A 23,251-nucleotide genomic window follows, 5' to 3' on the forward strand; every position below is an offset into this window, starting at 1 on the left:
GGGAGCACAGGGTTGGACTTGTTACTTACAGCGACTCACAGTCTCAACAGTGACTTACAGTCTCAAGCGCAAATCTGGACTTCACATCTGAGAAGACCAGCAACTGTCAACATGGAGGCTGAATTGGAGCACGCGGTTCCAAGGTCTCGCGCGCTGGGCGTGGCCAGGTGCTATGGGGCGTGGCTACAGGCTCTGCTATAAGAGCAAGACTCAGGTGAAAGCCCTACCGGTCTTAACGCAGAGCACCAAGGTTGATAATTTTTTTACCTTGTCCTTCCTTTCTCTCCCTCTCCCTGCCTCTTCCTCTTTTCTGTCCCTCTCTCTCCTTCCCTCCTTCCTTTCTCCTCTCTTTCCTTCCTTCTTTCCTTCCTTCTCTCTTTCCTTTTCTTTTCTCTTTTCCTTTTCTCCTTCCCTAAAGACCACCTACCTACATCCAACCCTTTTAATTTTAAACTTTGAGACAGGGTGTTGCTTAGTTGCCCAGGCTGGCCTCAAACTTGCAATCCTCCTGTCTCAGTCTTCAGAGTAGCTGGGATTACTAGAATGCACCTATGCCCGGCTTTATCTTGCTTTAAATTAAAAAAAAAAACACACTTTTTAAATATTTGAAAGGCCACACTAGGTCAGCATTAGCTTTTGTTTGTTTAACCTCTAGATCCTTATATCCAATGGTAGGTTAGTCATCTTTATCTGCATATTCAGGTGTAGACACCTTAAATTTAGTAAATTTTAACTTAAATTCATTATCTTTTCTTTCAAATCTGTGCTATCTCCTGCAGCTCCAAATCAGTAAATGACAAGATCTGAAATCAGTGTTATCTCGTTCTAGACTCCTCTCTCTCTTCTTCTTCTTTCTCAGTGCCCACTAGGTCGCTAATCATCTCTGTGCATACCAACCATCTTGGCACCGCTATGTTAAGGTAGTTACTGCATCAGACACCCAAAGAATCTCACTTCCACTTTACCTCTGCCCAAACCTTCAAAGAGCAGCTGGTGATCTTTTAAAAATGCAAATATGACTATGCTTAAAATTCATTTCTAAGGGTAAACATTTTTTAAATTGGATCCTGCCTTTTTCTTCAGCTTCATCTGCCCTCTGCTCTCCTACATGCCCACTTATATTGAAACTCCAGCAAAACCAAACTTCTTGTACTCTCTAGTTCTGCTCCCCTACACGTTTATGTATCTGTATTCATGCTGTCCCTACTATAAGGCTTAACCACTTCCCACTCCCAAATATTACTGGCTAACTCCTTTTCTTAGCATGAAACTTGGCTCAGGAATCCTTCTTTTGTCATTACTACCTCTATTCCTCACCAGCAGATTCAGATATATTGGGCACACTGATAATTACCTACTTAGTCTTGCTGAGCTTTTGTAATCTACTTACTGTTGGCTAGCCTATATCTAACTCATCTCTTTATTAACAATGTCTACTAAAATGTTTACCACATGTCAGTTAATTAGTTGGTTAAATAAATACCCAGAAGCTACGGATCTATCAACCCTTAACTGACTGCATATTTTCTGGCTGTATCTCTTCTGACCTAGCTGAATTCCCTAGAGTGTGCTTCCTAGTAACTAGTGGGAGTCTGCATATGACACTACACAGAAAAGAGTCTGGTAGCTTGAATTAGGGTGGTGATAGTGTAAAGGAAGAAATGTAGACTGAGCCTTGAGATATTTATCCTCTTCCTCCTAACTTCCATTCTGAGATACTTAACCCTCAACATGGCAGTACTGAACTACTGGCACCCTTGAGATTAGGTAGTACCCAGTGAGTGAAATATTCTTATGTGAAAGGCAGATTTTTCTGAAACTCCATTCTGACTGTTACTTGAGTTTTCCTCTCTTATTGACAGATAATGAAATAAGCTATAGTGGCTGGTCCTAGGTTTGAGCAAAGACAGGCCTTGTCCTATTACTTCTGGTTTTAAAGGTCCACCAACAAGCAAGACAAACAAAATGAAAGCATGAAAAACAGAATTTTAAAAAGGATACCAAAGAGCTTATCAAATAAGTCTAGTTAGAACACTTTATTTCAAGGAATGTAGATATTAATAAATTTCTGTGGTAGAATTAAAATTTGGCTGTTAAAAATTAGTGATGAAAGTAGACTGGGTTTTGTTTGTTTGTTTTTTGTTTTCCCATCATAGCTGACTAGGGGCAGCAGTGCTCATGGGACACTCAGAAGTCACTCACTGGAAAGTGAAGATAAGTGGAAATTGAGGATCAACAAAAACTCAAATATAGGAAGGTAACTTGAAGGAGAAGCCTACCAGGTGAATTCTAGTACCAGGAGAAGTTAAGAGAAAGAAGCTGGGCCACCTTTGATCCCAGCACTTCTTACATCCCAGGTCCAAGAACATAGCATCTTGGGGAAAAGTCTAACCTTGGCAGGAAAGAGGCTAAGTACAGCAGCAGGAGCTGGGCTGCTGCCCTTGGCACCTAGCCTAGCAAGTACTGTATGTCAGTGCCACCTGTCCCAACTCTCTTCTCGCTGGGACAGGGAGTTTGCCAAGCAAGATATTTGCAGATCAGAGCACTACAGAAACAGAAAGCTAGTGAATCATTCAGAGGGCAGTGGGTTAGGACCACTGGGGCCTTGGGAAAGAAAAAAAAAAATGGGCACAGTCCTGGTTAGGGACTTGTAACCAGACACCGAGAGAGCTGAGGCCCAGTGACTTGCAGCACCAAGCAGCATTTGTGACAGTGTGATCTAGGGGAGGAGAAAAGACACTTGAGTGATGGCATTTTCCTATTGCTCCCCCCAAATGCCAGTGAGTTCTGGGCCCTGGGGGTATCCCAACACTGCCCACTCTCCAGAACTAAGCGCCTGCAAAGAAACTCTTCCACTACCCGTCAAAAGCTGCTGAGTTCTCCATGCCGTAAGAATCACTGAGTCCATGGGCTGGATAGAGACTCTCTGTGGGTTTGGTGTAGAGTTTGGTACAGACGGAAACCTGGAGAGGAGGGGCACAGCCCGAGGGGGTTGCACTGTGAGCTCACTCAGAGTGGTATAGAAAGAGCATGAGTAAGCAGCTGCAGGGTGCAAAGATCATTGTGGAAGGAAAGGGAGAGAGATCAAGAAGGCCCTTCACACTAAGGTGGCTGAGGCAGGAGGATCACCACGAGTTTAAGGCTGGCCTATGCTATATAGACAGTTCAAGGCCACCTTAAACTACCTAGCAAGACCTTATCTCAAAACACCAAAAACAAACAAAAAACAAAGACCACTTCAGAAATCAGTGGGATTGGGTACTTGACCTGTCACTCTGCCCAACCCCACTGTGCACATCTCACACATTGAAGGTATCTGATCATAAGACAGGCAAGCAAAACAAAGCAAAAACGAACTCTGGCTTGCCACATCTAGAGGAGCACAATCGAAGCCAAGCAAAGGACAACGGCACGCTGAGGAAATGAGAAGCAGGTTCTATCACTCACTGGCAGGCAAGAAAAAATCATACAATTTTTTCATTTTTTCATTATCAGTAGACATAACAAACCTCTTGGATTCAACCACAGGGAACTGGAGCTTAGCCCCTCCACAATCGCTATAAGTCAGTTTCTCCATTTGCAAATGTAGAGGGAAGAGCACACTAGTCAAATTTTGACTGCTGTATAAATAGGTCTGAGATACTCTTATGATTCGTATATGTGTGAGTTTTTTGGGGGGGGGATTCTTTCTTTTCTCTTTCTCCTTTCATCAGACATGTATATGTGGGGGGGCAGTGTGTGTGATGTCTGTATATCTGAAAAGGAGACTAAGAATTAATTTGTCCTTTGGCTTAAATAGTATCTTTCATGGGCATGTCAGGTTAACCCTCACCAAAAATTATGTGCACAGGATTCAACACAAGTCTTCTATCAGCATATTAATTGGTTCTGACCTTCTTACTGATTCCTTCGATCAGCAAATATACTTCCCTCCCTCTTCTTCCTTTTTCCCACCCCAACAAATAACCTCTCAAACCCCCTCTCTATCAGTCCTCCTCTCCAATATCAAAATAATACTGGGGCCAGGGATCTAGCTCAGTGGTTCCACCACCTGCCTTGCAAGCAGAAGGACCCAAGTTCAATCCCTGGTAAAAAAAAAAAAAAAAAAAAGAGAGAAAACAAAATAATATCAACAAAGTCTTCTCTCTTTTTTCTTTCTTCTGCTATTATCTTTTTTCTCCTTTCCTTTTTTTTTATTTTTTGGTACCAGGGATCAAACTCAGGACCTTGCACTTGTAAGGCAGGTGGTGGAACCACTGAGCTAAATCCCCGGCCCCATCTTTCCTTTTTTCTGAACTAGTTTCTTCCTTTTTACTTCTCTTATCCTCTACACCCCAGCCTACAGTACTAAATATCACAGTCTTTCTGGATTATTTTTAAAAACAAGTTTTAAATTACGTGAATGAAGGAAAGGAACACTGCCAAACTCATTCTTTGAAGCTAGTATTACCTGATACCAAAACCAGACAAGGACTCAACAAAATAAAAAAAAACTATGGGTCAATCTTCTAATGAACATAGACATAAAAATCTTCAACGAGATGCTTGTAAACAGAATGCAACAAATCATTAAAAGACCATATATAATGACCAAGTTGGCCTCATCCCAGGGATGCAGGGATAGTTCAACATACATAAATCAATAAATGCAATACATCACATAAATGGGATAAAAACCACACAGTCATCTCAATAGATGCAGGAAAAGCCTTCAACAAAATCCAACATTGTTGCATAATAAAAACCCTGACAAAAAGTATAGAAGGACCATAACTTAAACTGATAAAATCCACTTATGCCAAACCTATTATCAACATCATACCAGACAGGGGAAAACAGAGTATTTCCCTTTTTATTTATTTGTTTATTTATTTATTTATCTTGGCTTTTTGAGACAGGTTCTTGCTACTTAGTTCAGGCTGGCCTTGAACTCACTATGTAGCCCAGGCTGGCCTTGACCTTATGGCAAACCTCCTGCCTCAGCCTCCCAAGTCCTGGGATTATAGGCATGCACCACCACACCTGGCTAGAGCATTCCCTTTAAAATCATGAACAAGACAAGGGTGCCCACTCCTACCACTCCTGTTCAATATAGTACTAAAAATTTTAGCCAGAGAAGTTAGGGAAGAGAAAGAAATAAAAGGGATGTGTAGAGGAAACGATGAAATCAAATTATCCTTCTTTGCAGATGACATTATCCTTTACATAAAAGATCCAAAAATACACCAGAAGACTCTTAGAATGAATAAACAATTTCAGCAAAGTGACAGGATACTAAATCAACACACAAAAAGCAATAACATGCCTGTACACTAACAATGACCCTTCCAAGAAAGAAATTGGGAAAACAATGCCAGTCACAATAACTTCAAATAAAATTAAATACCTAAGAGTTAACATAATAAAGAAAGTGAAAGACTTCGATAATGAAAACTATAATATTCTGAAAAAGAGATTGAAAACGACATCAGAAAATGGAAAGATATCCTCTGTTTTTGTATAGGCATAACCAATATTGTCAAAATGTCCATATTACACAAAATCATAGATATGATGCAGTTCCAATCAAAATACCCACAGCATTATTCACAAAAGTAGGAAAAAAAATTCTAAAATTTATATGGTACCAGAAGAGATGCAAAATACCCAAAGCAATCCTGAACAAGAACAAGGCAGCCACCGTTCCACCACTCCCAGTGCAGAGGAAGGGGGTTTGGGGCCACTGTTCCACAGCTCCCAGCTCTGAGGAAGTGACCCGGTGGGTGCCAACAGCAAACTGCCACCCCCCGCCCCCCATCAAAATGAGAAGACATATAAAAAAGTCTCAAAACCAGACGTCCAGATCATCCACAGCAACCAAAAAGGGAAACAAGATGGAACACTCTGATACACAACCACATAGACTCCCTGAACGGGCAACAAAAGAGGAAATGGAAAAAATGAAATCAGAAATAATTTCTCAGACAACAGCAGACATTGTGCTCACAGTGCAAGACATGATTAATAAATCTAGAGAGGAGCTGAGGAACATGAGGGAATCCCAACATAAGAAATAAATGGAATCCATGAAACAGACTTCTGGGAGATTGAAAACTCCATTGAAAGTTTACACAGCAGAATGAACCAATGTGAGGACAGAATCTCAGACAGAGAAGATAAGATTACAATTAGTGAACAGGAAAATAAAAATTGCTTCAAAATTGTAAGGGACCCCGAGAAATCAATCCAGCAGCTGCTAGATGATGCAAAGAAGAATAACATATGACTGACTGGAGTCAACAAAGAAACAGGAGAGAGTGCAGATGACATAAAAAGCTGTTCACAGAAGTGATGGCAGAAAACATCCCAAACAGGGAAAAGAACTTGACATACAGATAAGTGAGGCATATAGGACTCCAACTAGCCTTGATCAAAAAAAACTACACATAGGCATATAATTGTTAAGACTCCACAAATCCAACAGAAGAACAAAGTTCTACAAGCAGTTAGAGAAAAGAAACAAATCACATACAAAGGAAAGCCCATCAGAATCACAGCAGACTTCTCAACACAAACCCTCAAGGCAAAAAGAGCTTGGAGTGATGTGTTCCAAGCCCTAAAGGAAAACAGCCTCCAACCCAGATTGATGTATCCTGCAAAACCATCTTTCAAAATGGATGGAGAAATAAGATACTTTCATGACAAAGAGCACCTGAGGAACTTCATGAATACCAAACCAGCACTCCAAAAAATTTTAGACAATATCCTAGGAAAAAACATTGAGGATCACAACCCCAGGAAGCACAACAGAATGAATCCATCGGGTGCAACAAGAAATTAGAAGGGGGAAAATCCAATAAAAATAAAAAGTCATGACAATGATAAGTCAGTACATATAAGTTATAACCATCAATATTAATGGTCTCATTTCACCAATCGAAAGAAATAGACTGGCAGAATGGGTCAAAATCCAACAATATGCTGCATACACACTTAATTCAAAAAGAAACCAATAGACTGAAAGTTAAAGGGTGGAAAACAATACTCCATGGGACAGGAACCCGAAAAATAGCAGGAGTAGCTATCCTCTTTGCAGATCAAGTGGATTTCAAACCAACACTGACTAAGAGAGATGAAGAAGGACACTACATCCTTGTAAAGGGAAGAATCCAAGAGGAAGAGATGACAATCATAAATATATATGCACCAAACACTAGTGCACCCAACTATATAATAAATACTAATGGACATGAAAAGTCATATATGCATTAATACAATAGAAGTGGGGTACCTCAATACCCCACTGTCACAAATAGATAGATCAACTAGACAAAAAATAAGTAATGAAATACTAGAACTCAAACTCTTGAACAAATGACCTTAACATGTTTACAGGGTGTTCCACCCCACAAAATCAGAATACAAATTCTTTTCAGCTGCACATGGGTCATTCTCCAAAACAGACAACATACTCGCTCATAAAACAAGTTTAAGTAAGTGCAAAGGAATGGAAGTTATCCCCTGTATAGTATCAGACTATACTGCAATGAAATTAGAGATCAATAGCAAGAAAAACCACAACAATTTCATAAACACATGGAAATTGAACAACACACTTCTGAATAATCAATGGGTCACAGAGGAAATTAAAGAAGAAATCAGACAGTTCCTTCAATCAAATGACAATGACAATACAACATATCAGAATCTATGGGACACAATGAACACAGTCTTATGAGGGAAATTCTTAGCAGTGAATACTCATTATTAGGAAAACAGAGTGAGCCCAATTAAATAACCTGAGGCTGAACCTCAAGCTTCTAGAAAAAGAAGAGCAGAACAAACCCAAAGCTCATACAAGGGAGGAAATTACAAAGATCAGAGTAGAAATCAATGCAATGGAGACTAAGAGAATGATACAAAATTCAATGAAGCCATGAATTGGTTCTTTGAAAGAATAAACAAAATTAACAAACCCTTAGCCAACCTTCTCAGAACAAGGGAAGAAAAGGCCCAAATCCATGCAATTAGGAATGAAAAGGGTGAAATTACAACAAACTCAGCAGAAATCCAGAGGATCATCAATACCTACTCTGAGAGGCTATATGCCAATAAGATGGAAAACACAGAAGAAATGGACAGATTGCTAGATAAGTATGAATTACCAAAGTTGAAAAAAGAAGACCTAAAAATTCTAAACAACTCAGTATCAGTCAATGAAATTGAAAACATAATTAAAAACTTACCAACTAAGAAAAGCCCAGGTCCTGATGGCTTCACTGCTGAATTCTACAAGGAATTTAGAGAGCAACTACTGCCACTACTGTTTAAACTCTTCAGTGAAATTGAAAGGGAAGCAATATTCCCAAATTCATTATTGGAAGCAAGCATCACCTTGATCCCCAAAGCAGAGAAAGACCCAACCCAAAAAGAGAACTATAGGTCAACCTCACTAATGAATATCGATGCAAAAATGCTTAATAAGATACTGGCAAATCAAATGTAGAAGACGACCAAGAAGATCATATGCCCTGACTAAATGGGTTTCATTCCAGAGATGCAGGGATAGTTCAACATTTGCAAATCAATCAATGTAATACACTATATCAATAGAGCCAAGGACAAAAACCATATGATTATTTCCATAGATGCAGAAAAAGCATTTGACAAAATCCAACACACATTTATGATAAAAATGCTACAAAAAATTGGGACAGACAGTCTCTATCTCAATCTGATAAAAGCCATCTATGAAAAACCAACAGCCAATATCATACTAAATGGTCAAAAACTGAAATCCTTCACACTCAAATCAGGAACAAGACAAGGAAGTCCACTATGATCACTCTTGTTCAATATAGTTCTGGAAACATTAGCCATGGCAATTAGACAAGAGAAAGAAATAAAAGGAATAAAGATAGGAAATGAAGAAGTCAAATTGTCATTCTTTGCAGATGACATGATACTCTATATAGAAGACCCCAAGAACTCCACTAAAAGTCTTCTCGACTTAATAACCAAATTCAGTAGAGTAGTTGCCTACAAGGTCAACACACAAAAATCAATAGCTTTCCTGTACATGAACAACAGACTCACTGAGAGAGAAATAGGGCAAACAATTCCTTTCACAATAGCATCCAAAAAACTGAAATAACTAGGAATCAATCTAACAAAAGAAATCAAAGACCTCTTCTCTGAAAATTGTAGCACTCTGGAAAGAGGGATTGAAGACAATATCAGAAAATGGAAAGACATCCCTTGCTCCTGGATAGGAAGAATCAACATAGTGAAAATGGCCATACTTCCAAAACTGCTATATAGATTCAATGCAATCCCAATTGAAATCCCAGCAGCATACTTTACGGACTTTGAGAAAACAATCCAAAAATTCATTTGGAACAAGAAGAGACCCAGAATAGCAAAAGCAATTCCAGGTAACAGAGACATGGCACGGGGTATCACAATCTCCAAATTAAAACTATACTACAAAGCTACTCTGATAAAAACAGTATGGTACTGGCAAAGAAACAGACCTGAGGACCAGTGGAACAGATTAGAAGATGCAGAAACAACGCCAGACACACTCAGTTATCTCTTTGATAAAGGTGCCAAACACTCTCACTGGAGGAAAGATAGCCTCTTTAATAAATGGTGCTGGACAAAACAAATAAGACACAGTTTCTCTTCAAATTTATGCCATCTAAACTTGTTAGAGATATTTGGAGAAAAATGGAAGGAAAAGCAGTCAGTAATCTATGTAGATTTTTACATATTTATGGTTTGAAATATACTGAAAATTTAAAATAGGACTACATTTGAGGAAGGACTAACTTCTTAATGAAAACAATAGTAAGTTTCAGGTTATTATTATTAAAGGATCTTACTAAATATATTGATTTTAAATTTATTTGAATATTTATTTCAAAATTATCTAAGAAAATATTCTTTCTAAAAAAGCTAATGAAATATTTCCTGTGTGCACAGGATTTTTGGCATGGTTGGATAGACTATGCAACAGTGATAGATTAAAGATCCTTAAACTCCTTAAGAGACTAGTAAAAGGAAAGTCAGATAGCCCTTTAAAAAAAATTGTCAAAATCCAAGTAGTTCAAGAAATATGTTCAAGTAGTTTTTTACAAATGTAAAATATTTCCCAAATGGCCCTGTGAATGGTATAGACTGTAAAGCTAAAAGTATTATATCTTAGAAAGTATTTTGTAACAGATTTCTATGTTTCATTATGGTCTAGTATCCAGTAGTAATTTGATTAATTTATCTTTGAGAAAATCACAAAGATTTTATTTGCATTTAGCAGATTCTACATACAAGTATTAAATAAAATTTGAGCAATAATAAAAAAAAAAAAATTTAAAAAAATAAAAATAAATGGTGCTGGAAAAATTGGATTTCAACTTACCAAAGATTAAAACTAGACCTGTATCTCTCACCATGCAGTAAACTAAAATAAAAATGGATTAAAGATCCAAATATTAAAATAGGAACACTGAACCGGCTGGAACAGAGGTTAGGTAGAACTCTGGAAGACACTGGTGTAGGAAAAGGTTTTATGAAAAAAACCTCAGTTGCAGGTGAACTAGCACAATCAACAAGTGGGATCTCTTCTTATTATAAAGCTTCTGCACAGCAAGAGAAACCACCAGCAGTGTGAAGAGACAACCCACAATGTGGGAAAAAATCTTCACCTGCTCTTCCTCAGACAAAGGCCTATAAATCTATAAAGAACTTAAAAAAATCAGACTTCCCAAATTTAAAGACCCAATCCGATAATGGACATCTGAAATGAACAGACATTTCTCAGACAAAGAAGTAGAAATAGTAAATAAACACATGAAAAAATATCAATTGGTTCAACATCACTGGTCATTTGAGAGATGCAAATGAAAACAATGCTGAGATTCCACCTCACCCCAGAAAGAATGGCTGCTATCATGAAATCAACCAATAACCAATGCTGGTGGGGCTGTGGGGAAAGAGGAACCCTGCTCCACTGCTGGTGGGAGTGTAGACTGCTGCAACCACTGGAGAAATCAGTATGGAGATACTTCAAAGAACTAGCACTGGAAGTCCCATTTGACCCAGCTGTTCCCCTGCTGGGTATCTTCCCCAAAGAATTAAAAGAAGCATACTACAGCGATATATGTGCACCCATGTTCATAGCAGCACAATTTGTAATAGCTACAACTTGAAAGCAGCCCAAATGCCCATCAACTGGAGACTGGATAAAGAAAATGTGGTTTTTTAAATAAAATGGAGTACTACTCAGCCATAAAAAGTGAGAAATTAGAGACATTTATAGCCAAATGGATGCACATTGAGGTAATACTTTTTTTTCTTTTTAATTCTTTTATTGGTACATTTTAGGTATACAATACATTTACATTTATCATTGGGTGTGTGTACCTGTACATGATGTATCTTAGTTCTTATTTTTCCCCCCATTACCTGTTTGCCCTTCACCCCCTCCACCCTTCCCTATTTACACAGATTTCATTTCATTTTTTTTCTTTTCTCATAATTTTTCCTTTCTCTTCTTTCCTTTCCCCTTCCCCTCCCACCACCCCTACACCTTTGGACCTTTTCCTATTTCAAATTATTAATTATTCATTTTAATCATTTTAATCCTTATTTACACTTTCAGTTTCTCACACTAGAGAAACTTTGGTATTTACATATGTGTGTCCTATTTATTTCACTTATGAGTATGGCCTCAATATACATCCATTTAGCTATAAATGTCTCTAGTTTCTTATTCTTTATGGCTGAGTAGTACTCCATTTTATAAACAAAAACACATCTTCTTTTTCCAGTGTCCAGTTGATGGACACTTGGGCTGTTTCCAAGATTTCACTATTACAAACTGTGCCACTATACTCTTAAGTGAAATAAATAGGACACACATGTGTAAATACTGAATAGTTTGTCTAGTGTGAGAAACTGAAAGTGTAAATAAGAACTAAAAAGTATAACAAATGTGAAATAGGAAGAAAAGAGGCAAAGGGGAAGGGCAAGTGGGAGGGGTAGGGGAAAGGAAAGAAGGGAATGGAATTAATATGAGAAAATGAAAAAATGGAAACAAAGTCTTTGTAAACAGGGAGGGATGGAGGGGTTGAAGGGAGGGCAGGGGAATTGGAAAAAATAAGAACCAAGAGAGATTATGTAAAGGTGCAAATTTCCAATGATGAATGTCATTATATTGTATACCTAAAATGTACCAATAAAATAAAATGAAAAAAAAAACCAAGGCAAGGAGGCATAACAATGCCAGACTTCAAGTTAGGTTACAAAATTACAGTAATAAAAATACCACAGTACTGGCACAAAAACAGGCATGTTGACCAGTGGACTAGTCTAGAGGATGCAGAAATAACTCCAAGCACCTTCAGCCATCTATTTTTTGCCAAAGGGCTAGTAATATACCTTGGAAAAAAGCCTCTTTAAGAAATGGTGCTGGGAAAAGTGATTATCTACATACAGAAGAATGAATCTAGATCCATATCTCTCACCCTGTACTAAAATCAAAATGGGTCAAAGACCTAGATATAGAAATAAAAACACTGAATCTACTAAAGAAAATAATTGCTAAAACTCTTGAAGACATGGGCAGAGGCAAAGACTTCCTGAACAGAACTCCAGTTGTACAAAACATAATACCAACAATCAATAAATGGGATTATATCAGATTAGTAAAGGTTTTGTACAGCAAAGGAAATAACTAATGGAATGAAGAGACAACCCATAGAATGGGAAAAAAGTTTTTGCCAGCTGCTCCTTGGAGAAAGGACAAATATCTAATATCTAGGATAATATCTAGAATATATATAAAGAACTAAATGTCTAGAATATATAAAGAACTAAAAAAGATAAGACACCACAAATCAAAGACTCAGCCACAAATTAGGCAATTGAAATTAATAAACACTTCAGAAGAAGAAGTACAAATGGACAATAAGTTCATGAAAAAATTTTCAGCCTCTTTGGCCATTAGAGAAATACAAATCAAAACAACCCTGAGAATCCACCTTACTCCAGTAAGAATGGCTATTATCAAGGACTCAAAACACAACAAATGCTGTTGAGGTTGTGAGGCTAAAGAAATCTTTCTACATTTTTCATGAACTAGTACAACTACTGGGAAATCAGTGTGAAGATTCTTTAAAAAAAACTAAAACTAAAACTGTAATTTGACCCAGCTAAAACTCTTTTGGGTATCTTCCTGAAAGAAAGCCATCATATTACAGTGATGTATGCATACCCATATTTATGGCAGCACAATTCACAATAGCTAAATTACAGAAGTTGCCTACTTGCCCATCAACAGATGGATAAGGAAAATACGAAATAAATACACACACACACACACACACACACACACACACATACACACACACACAATGGAGTACTACTCAGCTACAAGGGATAAATTTGAGGTGTTTGTAGGAAAATGGCTAGACCTAGAGACCATGATGCTAACTGAAATAAGTCAGACATAGAAGGTTAAATATTGCATGATTTCTCTAATATAAAAGATCCAAATAGTCGGGGATTTAGCTCAGTGGTTCCGCTGCCTGTCTCGCAAGCGCAAGGTCCTGAGTTCAATCCCTGGTACCCCTCCCCAAAATATAATAATAATCCAAATATAAATAATTTAAAGAGAAAAGTTAAAAGAGGAATGGTAGGCAACAGAGAGGTAGCCTCTGAAGATGGGAAAAGGATCTTGGGAAGAGAGAGATGGGAGTGTGAATGGGGGAGTAAAAGTGATCAAGATTTGATACGTACATATACTAATTTGTGAAGATGAATGTTATTAATGTATCACAAACATATACTAATTAAAAAAAGAAAGACTTGAGCCGGGGATTTAGCTCAGTGGTTTCGCTGCCTGCTACGCAAGCGCAAGGACCTGAGTTCGATCCCCAGAACCAAAAAAAGAGAAAGACTTGAGGATTGATGTGGTTTTCTTAAAACTACAGGTTCCCATTGTAGGAGATATTTTTGTTTTTTCTCAACAAACTGACTCAATTTTTTAGACTCATTATTCATCTAATTAAGCTGTCCATTTACAATGAATATTGTTCAAAGTCTGGTAGGCCCTGTCTAATCCTAGATAAAAATAAAAGTATGATGAACTCAAATAAGGTTGTGTTGCAGAAACTTTAAAATAAACAACTTAACATAAACCTTTCAAACTTACATAGTTTACTAGTCATTTCTTCAAAACTCCAGCTTCCTTCTGTAGGGTAGGATCCTTTAATCCAGTAGTTTCCATAAGGAGCAAACCAACTTCAGATAGTTTTTTCTTATGGTCATTGTTGTACTATCATCTTATGGAAAATTCTGCTAAAAATAACACAAGGGTTTGCAGTTTGCTATCATCTATAGGCCTGTTTAAAGTATTTGGCAGAAATGTAATTATATCCACATAAACATGTACATAAGCCACTTGTTATTTAAACATCTAGAGTGGCACTTGTTCATCTAGGCCTTTGTGTATAGGAGAAGTTTCTCAGGAAAAGAGAAGCTAGTAATATAAAAACACAGCCAAATCCTAACTTTTCTATAGCCTGAAGTCAAAGCAATATCTATCCCAACCATTTGCAGCTTCTCATTGTTAGAGAATTTCTCATTTCTTTAACAATTTTATTACCCACTGCTTGGACTGAAGAATGAATAGTCAAGGGTTATTTTAAGTGGAACCTATCAAAATCTATAAAATGATAAAGGTGACACAAAGGGATAAACTCAAGACCTGTGGTTACATATGTCACCTCACTATAAAGCACCAGCCTCTGGTTTCTCTTTCTTGGCAGCATGCTGAGGCTCAATGTCAGACCCTAGTGAATTGTGCCACAGCAGTGCATTTAGTTCAGATAATAGGCAATATCTTTTCTGAATTCACATAGTGTTTCTGAATGACAAGGGTTCCTTTTATTAAAAGCAATGGATCTCCTTTTAAGTGAAAGGTCATAAGGGCATTGAAAAGTTTTATTTATTTATTACTTAAATTCTTTTATTGGTACATTTTAGCTATACAATACATTTACATTTATCATTGGGTGCTTGTACCTGTACATGATGTATCCTGATTTTTTCTCTCTTCTTTTTTTTTTTGTATTAAATTCTTTTATTGGTACATTTTAGGTATACAACACAATTACATTTCTCATTGGGAATTGTACCTTTACATAATGCATCTTGGTTCTTATGTTTTCCCCATTCCTAGCCCTCCCTTCACTCCCTCCACCCTTCCCTATTTACAAAGACTTTATTTCCATTTTTTCCATTTCTCATCATTTTTCCTTTCCCTTCTTTCCTTTCCCCTGCCCCTCCCACTACCCCTACCCCTTTGGACCTTTTCTTCCTATTTTGCATTATCAATTATTCATTCTAATCATTGGTACATTTTAGGTATACAATATAATGACATTCATCATTGGAAATTTGCACCTTTACATAGTCTCTCTTGGTTCTTATTTTTCACCCTTGCCCAGCCCTCCCTTCAACCCTTCCAGTCCTCCCTATTTACAAAGATTTTGTTCCTGTTTTTCCATTTTCTCATATTAATCCCATTCCCTTCTATCCTTTCCCCTAGCCCTCCCACTTCCTTCCCCTTTGCCCCTTTTCTTCCTATTTCACATTACATATTATACATTTAGTCCTTATTTACACTTTCAGTTTCTCTCACTAGAGAAACTATTCAGTATTTACACATGTGTGTCCTATTTATTTCAGTTAAGAGTATCTCCTCAATGTGCATCCACTTAGCTATAAATGTCTCTAATTTCTCATTTTTTTATGGCTGAGTAGTACTCCATTTTATAAAAAAACCACATTTTCTTTATCCAGTCTCCAGTTGATGGGCATTGGGGCTGTTTCCAAATTTTAGCTATTACAAACTGTGCTGCTATGAACATGGGCGCACATATATCACTGTGGTATGATTCTTTTAATTCTTTGGGGAAGATCCCCAGCAGTGGAATAGCGGGGTCAAATGGGACTTCCAGTCCTAGTTCTTTGAGGTATCTCCATACTGATTTCCACAGTGGCTGCACCAGTCTACACTCCCACCAGCAGTGGAGCAGGGTTCCTCTTTCCCCACAGCCCCGCCAGCATTGGTTATTGGTTGATTTCATGATAGCAGCCATTCTTTCTGGAGTGAAGTGGAATCTCAGTGTTGTTTTCATTTGCATCTCTCGAATGACCAGTGATGTTGAACATTTTTTCATGTGTTTCTTTGCTATTTCTACTTCTTTGTCTGAGAAATGTCTGTTCATTTCAGATGCCCATTTTTGGATTGGGTCTTTAAATTTGGGAAGTCTGATTTTTTTAAGTTCTTTATAGATTCGAGATAGTAGGCCTTTGTCTGAGGAAGAGCAGGTGAAGATTTTTTTCCCACATTGTGGGTTGTCTCTTCACACTGCTGGTGGTTTCTCTTGCTGTGCAGAAGCTTTATAATAAGAAAAGATCCCACTTGTTGATTGTTTGTGCTAGTTCACGGGCAACTGAGGTTTTGTTCATAAAATCTTTTCCTACACTGATGTCTTCAAGGGTTCTACCTAACCTCTGTTCCAACTGGTTCAGAGTTTCTATTTTAATATTTAGATCTTTAATCCATTTTGATTTTAGTTTAGAGCATGGTGAGAGATATAGGTCTAGTTTTAATCTTTGGCAAGTTGAAGCCCAATTTTTCCAGCACCATTTATTAAAGAGGCTATCTTTCCTCCAGTGAGGGTGTTTGGCTCCTTTATAGAAGATGAGATGGCTGAGTGTGTCTGGCATTGTTTCTGCATCTTCTAATCTGTTCCACTGGTCCTCGGGTCTATTTCTTTGCCAGTACCATGCTGTTTTTATCACAGTAGCTTTGTAGTAGAGTTGCAGGTTGGGGATTGTGATACCCCCTGCCATGTCTCTGTTACCTAGAAATGCTCTTGCTATTCTGGGTCTCTTCTTCTTCCAAATGAATTTTTGGATTGTTTTCTCAAGGTCTATGAAGTATGCTGCTGGGATCTCAATTGGAATTGCATTAAATCTATATAGCAGTTTTGGAAGTATGGGCATTTTCACTATATTAATCCTTCCTCCCCAGGTGCAGGGGATGTCTGTCCATTTTCTGATATCATCTTCAATCTCTCTTTTCAGAGTGCCATAGTTTTCAGAGAAGAGGTCTTTGATTTCTTTCATTAGGATGATTCCTAGGTATTTCAGTTTCTTGGATGCTATTGTGTAAGGAATTATTTGTCCTATTTCTCTCTCAGTGAGACTGTCATTGGTGTAGAGGAAAGCTATTGATTTTTGTGTGTTGACCTTGTAACCAGCTACTTGACTGAATTTGGTTATTAAGTCTAGAAGACTTTTGGTGGAGTTCTTGGGGTCTTCTATATAGAGTATCATGTCATCTGCAAAGAATGACAATTTGACTTCTTCATTACCTATCTTTATTCCTTTTATTTCTTTCTCTTGTCTAATTGCCGTGGCTAATGTTTCCAGAACTATATTGAACAAGAGTGGTGATAGTGGACATCCTTGTCTTGTTCCTGATTTGAGTGTGAAGGATTTCAGTTTTTGACCATTTAGTATGATATTGGCTGTTGGTTTTTCATAGATGGCTTCTATCAGTTTGAGGTAGAGACCATCTATTCCAATTTTTTGTAGGGTTTTTATCATAAATGCATGTTGGATTTTGTCAAATGCTTTTTATGCGTCTATGGAAATAATCATATGGTTTTTGTCCTTGGCTCTATTGATATAGTGTATTATATTGATTGATTTTTGTATATTGAACCATCCCTGCATCCCTGGGATGAATCCCACTTGGTCAGGGTGTATGATCTTCTTGATGATCTTCTGCATTCTGTTTGCCAGTATCTTATTAAGGATTTTTGCATCTATGTTCATTAGTGAGATTGGCCTATAGTTCTCTTTTTGGGTTGGGTCTTTGTCTGCTTTGGGGATCAAGGTGATGCTTGCTTCCAGGAATGAATTTGGGAGTATTGCTTCCCTTTCAATTTCATTGAAGAATTTAAACAGTAGTGGCAGCAGTTCCTCTCTAAATTCCTTGTAGAATTCAGCAGTGAAGCCATCAGGGCCCGGGCTTTTCTTAGTTGATAAGTTTTGAATTACATTTTCAATTTCATTGGTTGATATTGAGTTGTTTAGAATTTTTAGGTCTTCTTTGTTCAACTTTGGTAATTCACATGTATCTAGGAATCTGTCCATTTCTTCTGTGTTGTCCATCTTATTGGTGTATAGGTTCTGGAAGTAGGTATTGATGATCCTCTGGATTTCTGCTGGGTCTGCTGTCATTTCACACTTTTCATTCCTAATTGCATGGATTTGGGCCTTTTCTTTCCTTTTTCTGACAAGGTTGGCTAAAGGTTTGTCAATTTTGTTGATTCTTTTGAAGAACCAACTCTTGGCTTCATTGATTTTTTGTATTGTTCTCTTAGCCTCCATTGCATTGATTTCTCCTCTGATATTTATAATTTCCTCCCTTGTATGAGTTCTGGGGTTGTCCTGCTCTTCTTTTTCTAGAAGCTTGAGGTTCAGCATCAGGTTGTTTAATTGGGGTCGCTCTGTTTTCCTAATATGTGTATTTACTGCTATGAATTTCCCTCGTAAGACTGCTTTCATTGTGTCCCATAGATTCCAATATGTTATATTGTCATTGTCATTTAATTGAAGGAACTGTCTGATTTCTTCTTTAATTTCCTCTGTGACCCACTGGTTATTCAAAAGTGTGTTGCTCAATTTCCACGTGTTTATGAAATTTTTTGAGTTTCTTTTGCTATGGATCTCCAATTTCATCACACTATGGTCTGATAATCTACAGGGGATAACTTAAATTCCTTTGCACTTACTTAAACATGTTCTATGTGTGAGTATGTGGTCTATTTTGTAGAATGACCCATGTGCAGCTGAGAAGAATGTGTATTCTGATTTTATGGGGTGGAAGACTCTGTAAACATCTGTTAAGTTCATTTGTTCAAGAGTTTGATTGAGTTCTGGTATTTCATTACTTATTTTTTGTCTAGTTGATCTATTTGTGACAGGGGGTGTTGAGGTCCCCCGCTACAATTGTATTAGTGCATATATGATTTTTCATGTCTGTTAGTATTTGTTTTATATAGTTGGGTGCACTAGTGTTTGGTGCATAGATATTTATGATTGTCATCTCTTCCTCTTGGATTGTTCCCTTTAGAAGGATGTAGTGTCCTTCTTCATCTCTCTTAATCAGTGTTGCTTTGAAATCTACTTGATCTGCCTAGAGGATAGCTACTCCTGCTTTTTTTCGGGTTCCTGTCCCATGGAGTATTGTTTTCCACCCTTTAACTTTCAGTCTATGAGTTTCCTTTTGAATGAAGTGTGTTTCTTGTATGCAGCATATTGTTGGAGTTTGCTTCTTGACCCATTCTGCCAGTCTGTTTCTTTTGATTGGTGAATTGAGACCATTAACGTTGATGGTTATAACTGAAACGTATTGACTTGTCATTGCCATGACTTTTTCTTTTTGTTGGATTCTCCCCCTTTACATTTCATTTCTTGTCATGCCAGATGGGTTCATTCTGCTTTGGTTCCTGGAGTTGTGATCCTCAATGTCGTTCCCAGGATATTGTGTAAAATTCTCTGGAGTGCTGGTTTGGTATCCACGAAGTTCCCAAGGTGCTCTTTGTCATGAAAGTATCTTATTTCTCCATCCATTTTGAAAGATAGTTTTGCAGGGTACAGAAATCTGAGTTGGAGGCTGTTTTCTTTTAGGGCTTGGAATATGTCACTCCAAGCTCTTCTTGCCTTGATGGTTTGGGTTGAGAAGTCTGCTGTGATTCTGATGGACTTTCCTTTGTGTGTGATTTGTTTCTTTTCTCTGACTGTGTGGAGAACTTTGTTCTTCTGTTGGGTTTCTGGAATCTTAACAATTATATGCCTATGTGTAGATTTTTTTTTTTGATCAAGACTATTTGGAGTCCTATATGCCTCACTTATCTGTATGTCAAGTTCTTTTCCCTGTTTGGGATGTTTTCTGCCATTATTTCTGTGAAGAGATTTTTTATGTCATCTGCACTCTCTCCTGTTTCTTCATTGAGCCCAATCAGTTTTATGTTATTCTTCTTTGCATCATCTAGCAGCTGCTGGATTGATTTCTCATGTTCCCTTATAATTTTGAAGCAATTTTTCTTTTCCTGGTCACTAATTGCAATCTTATCTTCTATATCTGAAATTCTGTTCTCACATTGGCTCATTCTGCTGTGTAGACCTTCAGTGGAGTTTTTCATGTCCTGGAAATCTATTTGCATCTGTTTTATGGATTCCATTTGTTTCTTATGTTGGGATTCCATCATGTTCCTGAGCTCCTCTCTAGATTTATTAATCATGTCTTGCACTAGGAGCACAATTTCTCCTGTTATCTGAGAAATTATTTCTGATTTCATTTTTTCCAGATCCCCTTTTGTTGCCAGTTCAGTGGGTCCAGGTGGTTGAGTATCAGAGTGTTCCATCTCATTTCCCTTTGAGGTTGCTGTAGGTGATCTGGAAGTCTGGTTTTGATACTTATTTATGTGTTTTCTCATTTCGACTTGGGCAGGGGCCTGTTAGTGCCTGCACAGATTACCTCCTCTGAGCTGGGTGAGGTGGGACAAGGGCCAGGAGCAGCGGTAGGGATGGTGACCCAAAACCCCTTTCCTGTGGGCTGGGAGCAGCGGGAGGGATGGTGGCCGTGAAGCCCCTTCCCCTGGACCAGGAGCAGTGGGATGGTGGCTCAGAAGCCCCTCCCTCTGGGCCGGGAGCATTGGGAGGGATGGTGGCCTGGAAGCCCCTTCCTCTGGGCCAGGAGCAGTGGGACAGAAGGTGGCCCAAAAGCCCTTTCCTCTGGGCTGGGAGCAGCAGGAAGGATGGTGGCCTGGAAGCCCCTTCCTCTGGACCAGGATCAGTGGGGTGACAGCTCAGAAGCCCCTACCTCTGGGCAGGGAACAGCGGGACTCAGTACCTTGGTCTGGTGGTCTGGTGTCCTCTACGTCTTTGTAGTGTGGAACCAAGTGGCTGTCTCTCTGCACCGGAGTGATTCGGTGTCTTCCGCGCGACTCAGGACCTCGGTAGGGCATGCACAAGACCTTCCTGTGTGCAGCGGACTGATTTGGCATATTCCATGCGACTGGGGACCTCGGTAGGGCGTGGGCAGACCTGCCTGTCTGCAGCAGGCTGATTCGGCGTGTTCTGTGCGACTCAGGACCTTGGTAGGGCTTGCACAGACCTGCCTGTCTGCAGCGGGCTGATTTGGTGTGTTCTGTGCGACTCAGGACTTCGGTAGGGTATGGGCAGACCCGCCTGTCTGCAGCGGGGTGATTTTTGGTGTCTTCCGCGCGAGTCAGGACCTCGGTAGGGCATGCACAGACCTTCCTGTGTTCAGCGGGCTGATGCAGCGTATTCCGCGCGACTGGGGACCTGGGTAGGGCGTGGGCAGACCTGCCTGTCTGCAGTGGGCTGATTCGGCGTGTTCTGTGTGACTCAGCTGTATCTTGATTCTTATTTTTTTCCCATTACCTGTGCACCCTTCCCCCCCTCCACCCTTCCCTATTTACATAAATTTTGTTTCCATTTTTTTCTTTTCTCATAATTTTTTTGTTTCCCTTCTTTCCTTTCCCCTACCCCTCCCACTTCCCCTACCCCTTTGGACCTTTTCTTCCTATTTCAAATTATCAGTTATTCATTTTAAACCTTATTTACACTTTCAGTTTCTCACACGAGAGAAACTATTCGGTATTTACACATGTGTCCTATTTATTTCACTTTAGAGTATCGCCTTGATATGCATCCATTTACCTATAAATGTCTCTAGTTTCTAGTTCTTTATGGCTGAATAGTACTCCATTTTATAAAAAGCACATCTTCTTTATCCAGTCTCCAGCTGATGGGCACTTGGGCTGTTTCCAAGCTTTAGCTATATTACAAACTGTGCTGCTATGAACATGGGTGCATATATATATCGCTGTAGTATGATTCTTTTAATTCTTTTGGGAAGATACCCAGCAGAAAAGTTTTATTTTTAAAACACAACTAGTAAATACAAATTGAACTACAAGTCTGAGAGATTAAATACTAATATTATGTGCTTTATATCTTAGCAACTTAACAGGGAAAGAGGCTCAGTCTTTTGAACAGAGGAATTTCCTCAAATAGATAAAGTTTTTATCAATGTTTGATTGACCTTTGATTCTGTGGCCAAAAACCAGTAGTGGTTAAAATGTGTCAGTACAAGTTAAACTCCCAGTTATTTATTCTTGTAGAAGGTACTCACTGAGTTCCAGTACTCAGAGTTGGAATTAAAGTCTCTTGCCAAACCAGATCATTTCAAGCATTATGAAACAGGGCTGCATTTACTGTGTTCCAGGGATTGTATTAAATATTTTACATAAATTGTTTTCTCAAAAATTCAGAAGTAGATATTATAATTATTTCACAGATCTGTAAACAGAGGTTCAGAAGGGTTAAGTAGCTTCCCCAAGGACACACATATTGTGACAGAGCTAAAAGTGAAACAGCTTGATTCCAATCACATTATAATACTTTGTTTCCTCTAAACCAGACTTTTGCTGTCTAATAAGGAAATGAATTCTCTCAATAACTAGCAAGGCTGGAGGAAGACTCCAAGCACTGTGTGAACCCCAACTCTAACCAACACCTTGACTTCAGCCTGATGACACCCTGAGCTGAAAAGCTAGCTATGTCATGGCTACACTGCACATAAGCAGTGCACATAAACAGTGGACATGCACATGGACATGCACATAAGCAGTCCAATAGTTACTTGTTCTTTCAGCAACTGCATGGAGAAACTCCTGTCCCTTTGTGGGTTTTCCCCAAAAGCAACACTGAGGTCAACCATCTCATCACTTTTAATTTCTTAATCTAAAGGTCATGACTGGCAAGTTGGTGCTGAGTTCATTTTGGCAAGTGTGGTTGAGCTGGGATGAATTCCTCTTCCTCATCTTCCACAGCAGGTTTGGGCACAGTGGACCCACAGTTGTAGCATTTCATTGAGGTGGAGACTCAGAAGCAGTGCTTCCAACAGTTGGTGCAGCAGATGACTGAACTTTGTTGGGAAAAGTGCATGGACAAGCCTGGGCCAAAGTTGGACAGTTGGGCTGAGGTCTGTTTTGTGAACTGCATTGAGCACTTCATCGATACCATTTAGTTCATCTTGAATCAATTGGAACAGACCCAGAAATCCAAGCCAGTCTTCTCATAAAGTCTTTCTGACTGA

The 23,251-nt window shown here is 38.7% G+C and overlaps 1 protein-coding gene and 1 pseudogene across 10 annotated transcripts in view; one reads left to right on the forward strand and one right to left on the reverse strand.

Annotated features, from left to right (window-relative positions):
• Positions 1–179, reverse strand: part of Gdpd4 (glycerophosphodiester phosphodiesterase domain containing 4) — a 106,713-nt gene extending 106,534 nt beyond the window's left edge. For 2 of the 10 annotated variants that reach the window (XM_021248267.2, XM_021248264.2), the window contains exon 1: positions 30–170. The gene's annotated coding sequence lies outside the window, so the exon portion shown is untranslated. Of the gene's footprint in view, positions 1–29 lie in introns of all 10 variants that reach the window. The other 8 variants (XM_021248272.2, XM_021248271.2, XM_087212006.1 and 5 more) reach the window with 7 other exon arrangements.
• A 22,700-nt stretch (positions 180–22,879) lies between these two features.
• On the forward strand, positions 22,880–23,251 carry LOC101712732 (mitochondrial import inner membrane translocase subunit Tim8 A pseudogene; annotated as a pseudogene).

Source organism: Heterocephalus glaber, unplaced genomic scaffold (assembly GCF_053883595.1).
Source record: "Heterocephalus glaber isolate CG9 unplaced genomic scaffold, H.glaber_assembly_v1.0 deba00001428, whole genome shotgun sequence".
In the NCBI taxonomy this organism is placed as follows: Eukaryota; Metazoa; Chordata; class Mammalia; order Rodentia; family Bathyergidae; genus Heterocephalus; species Heterocephalus glaber.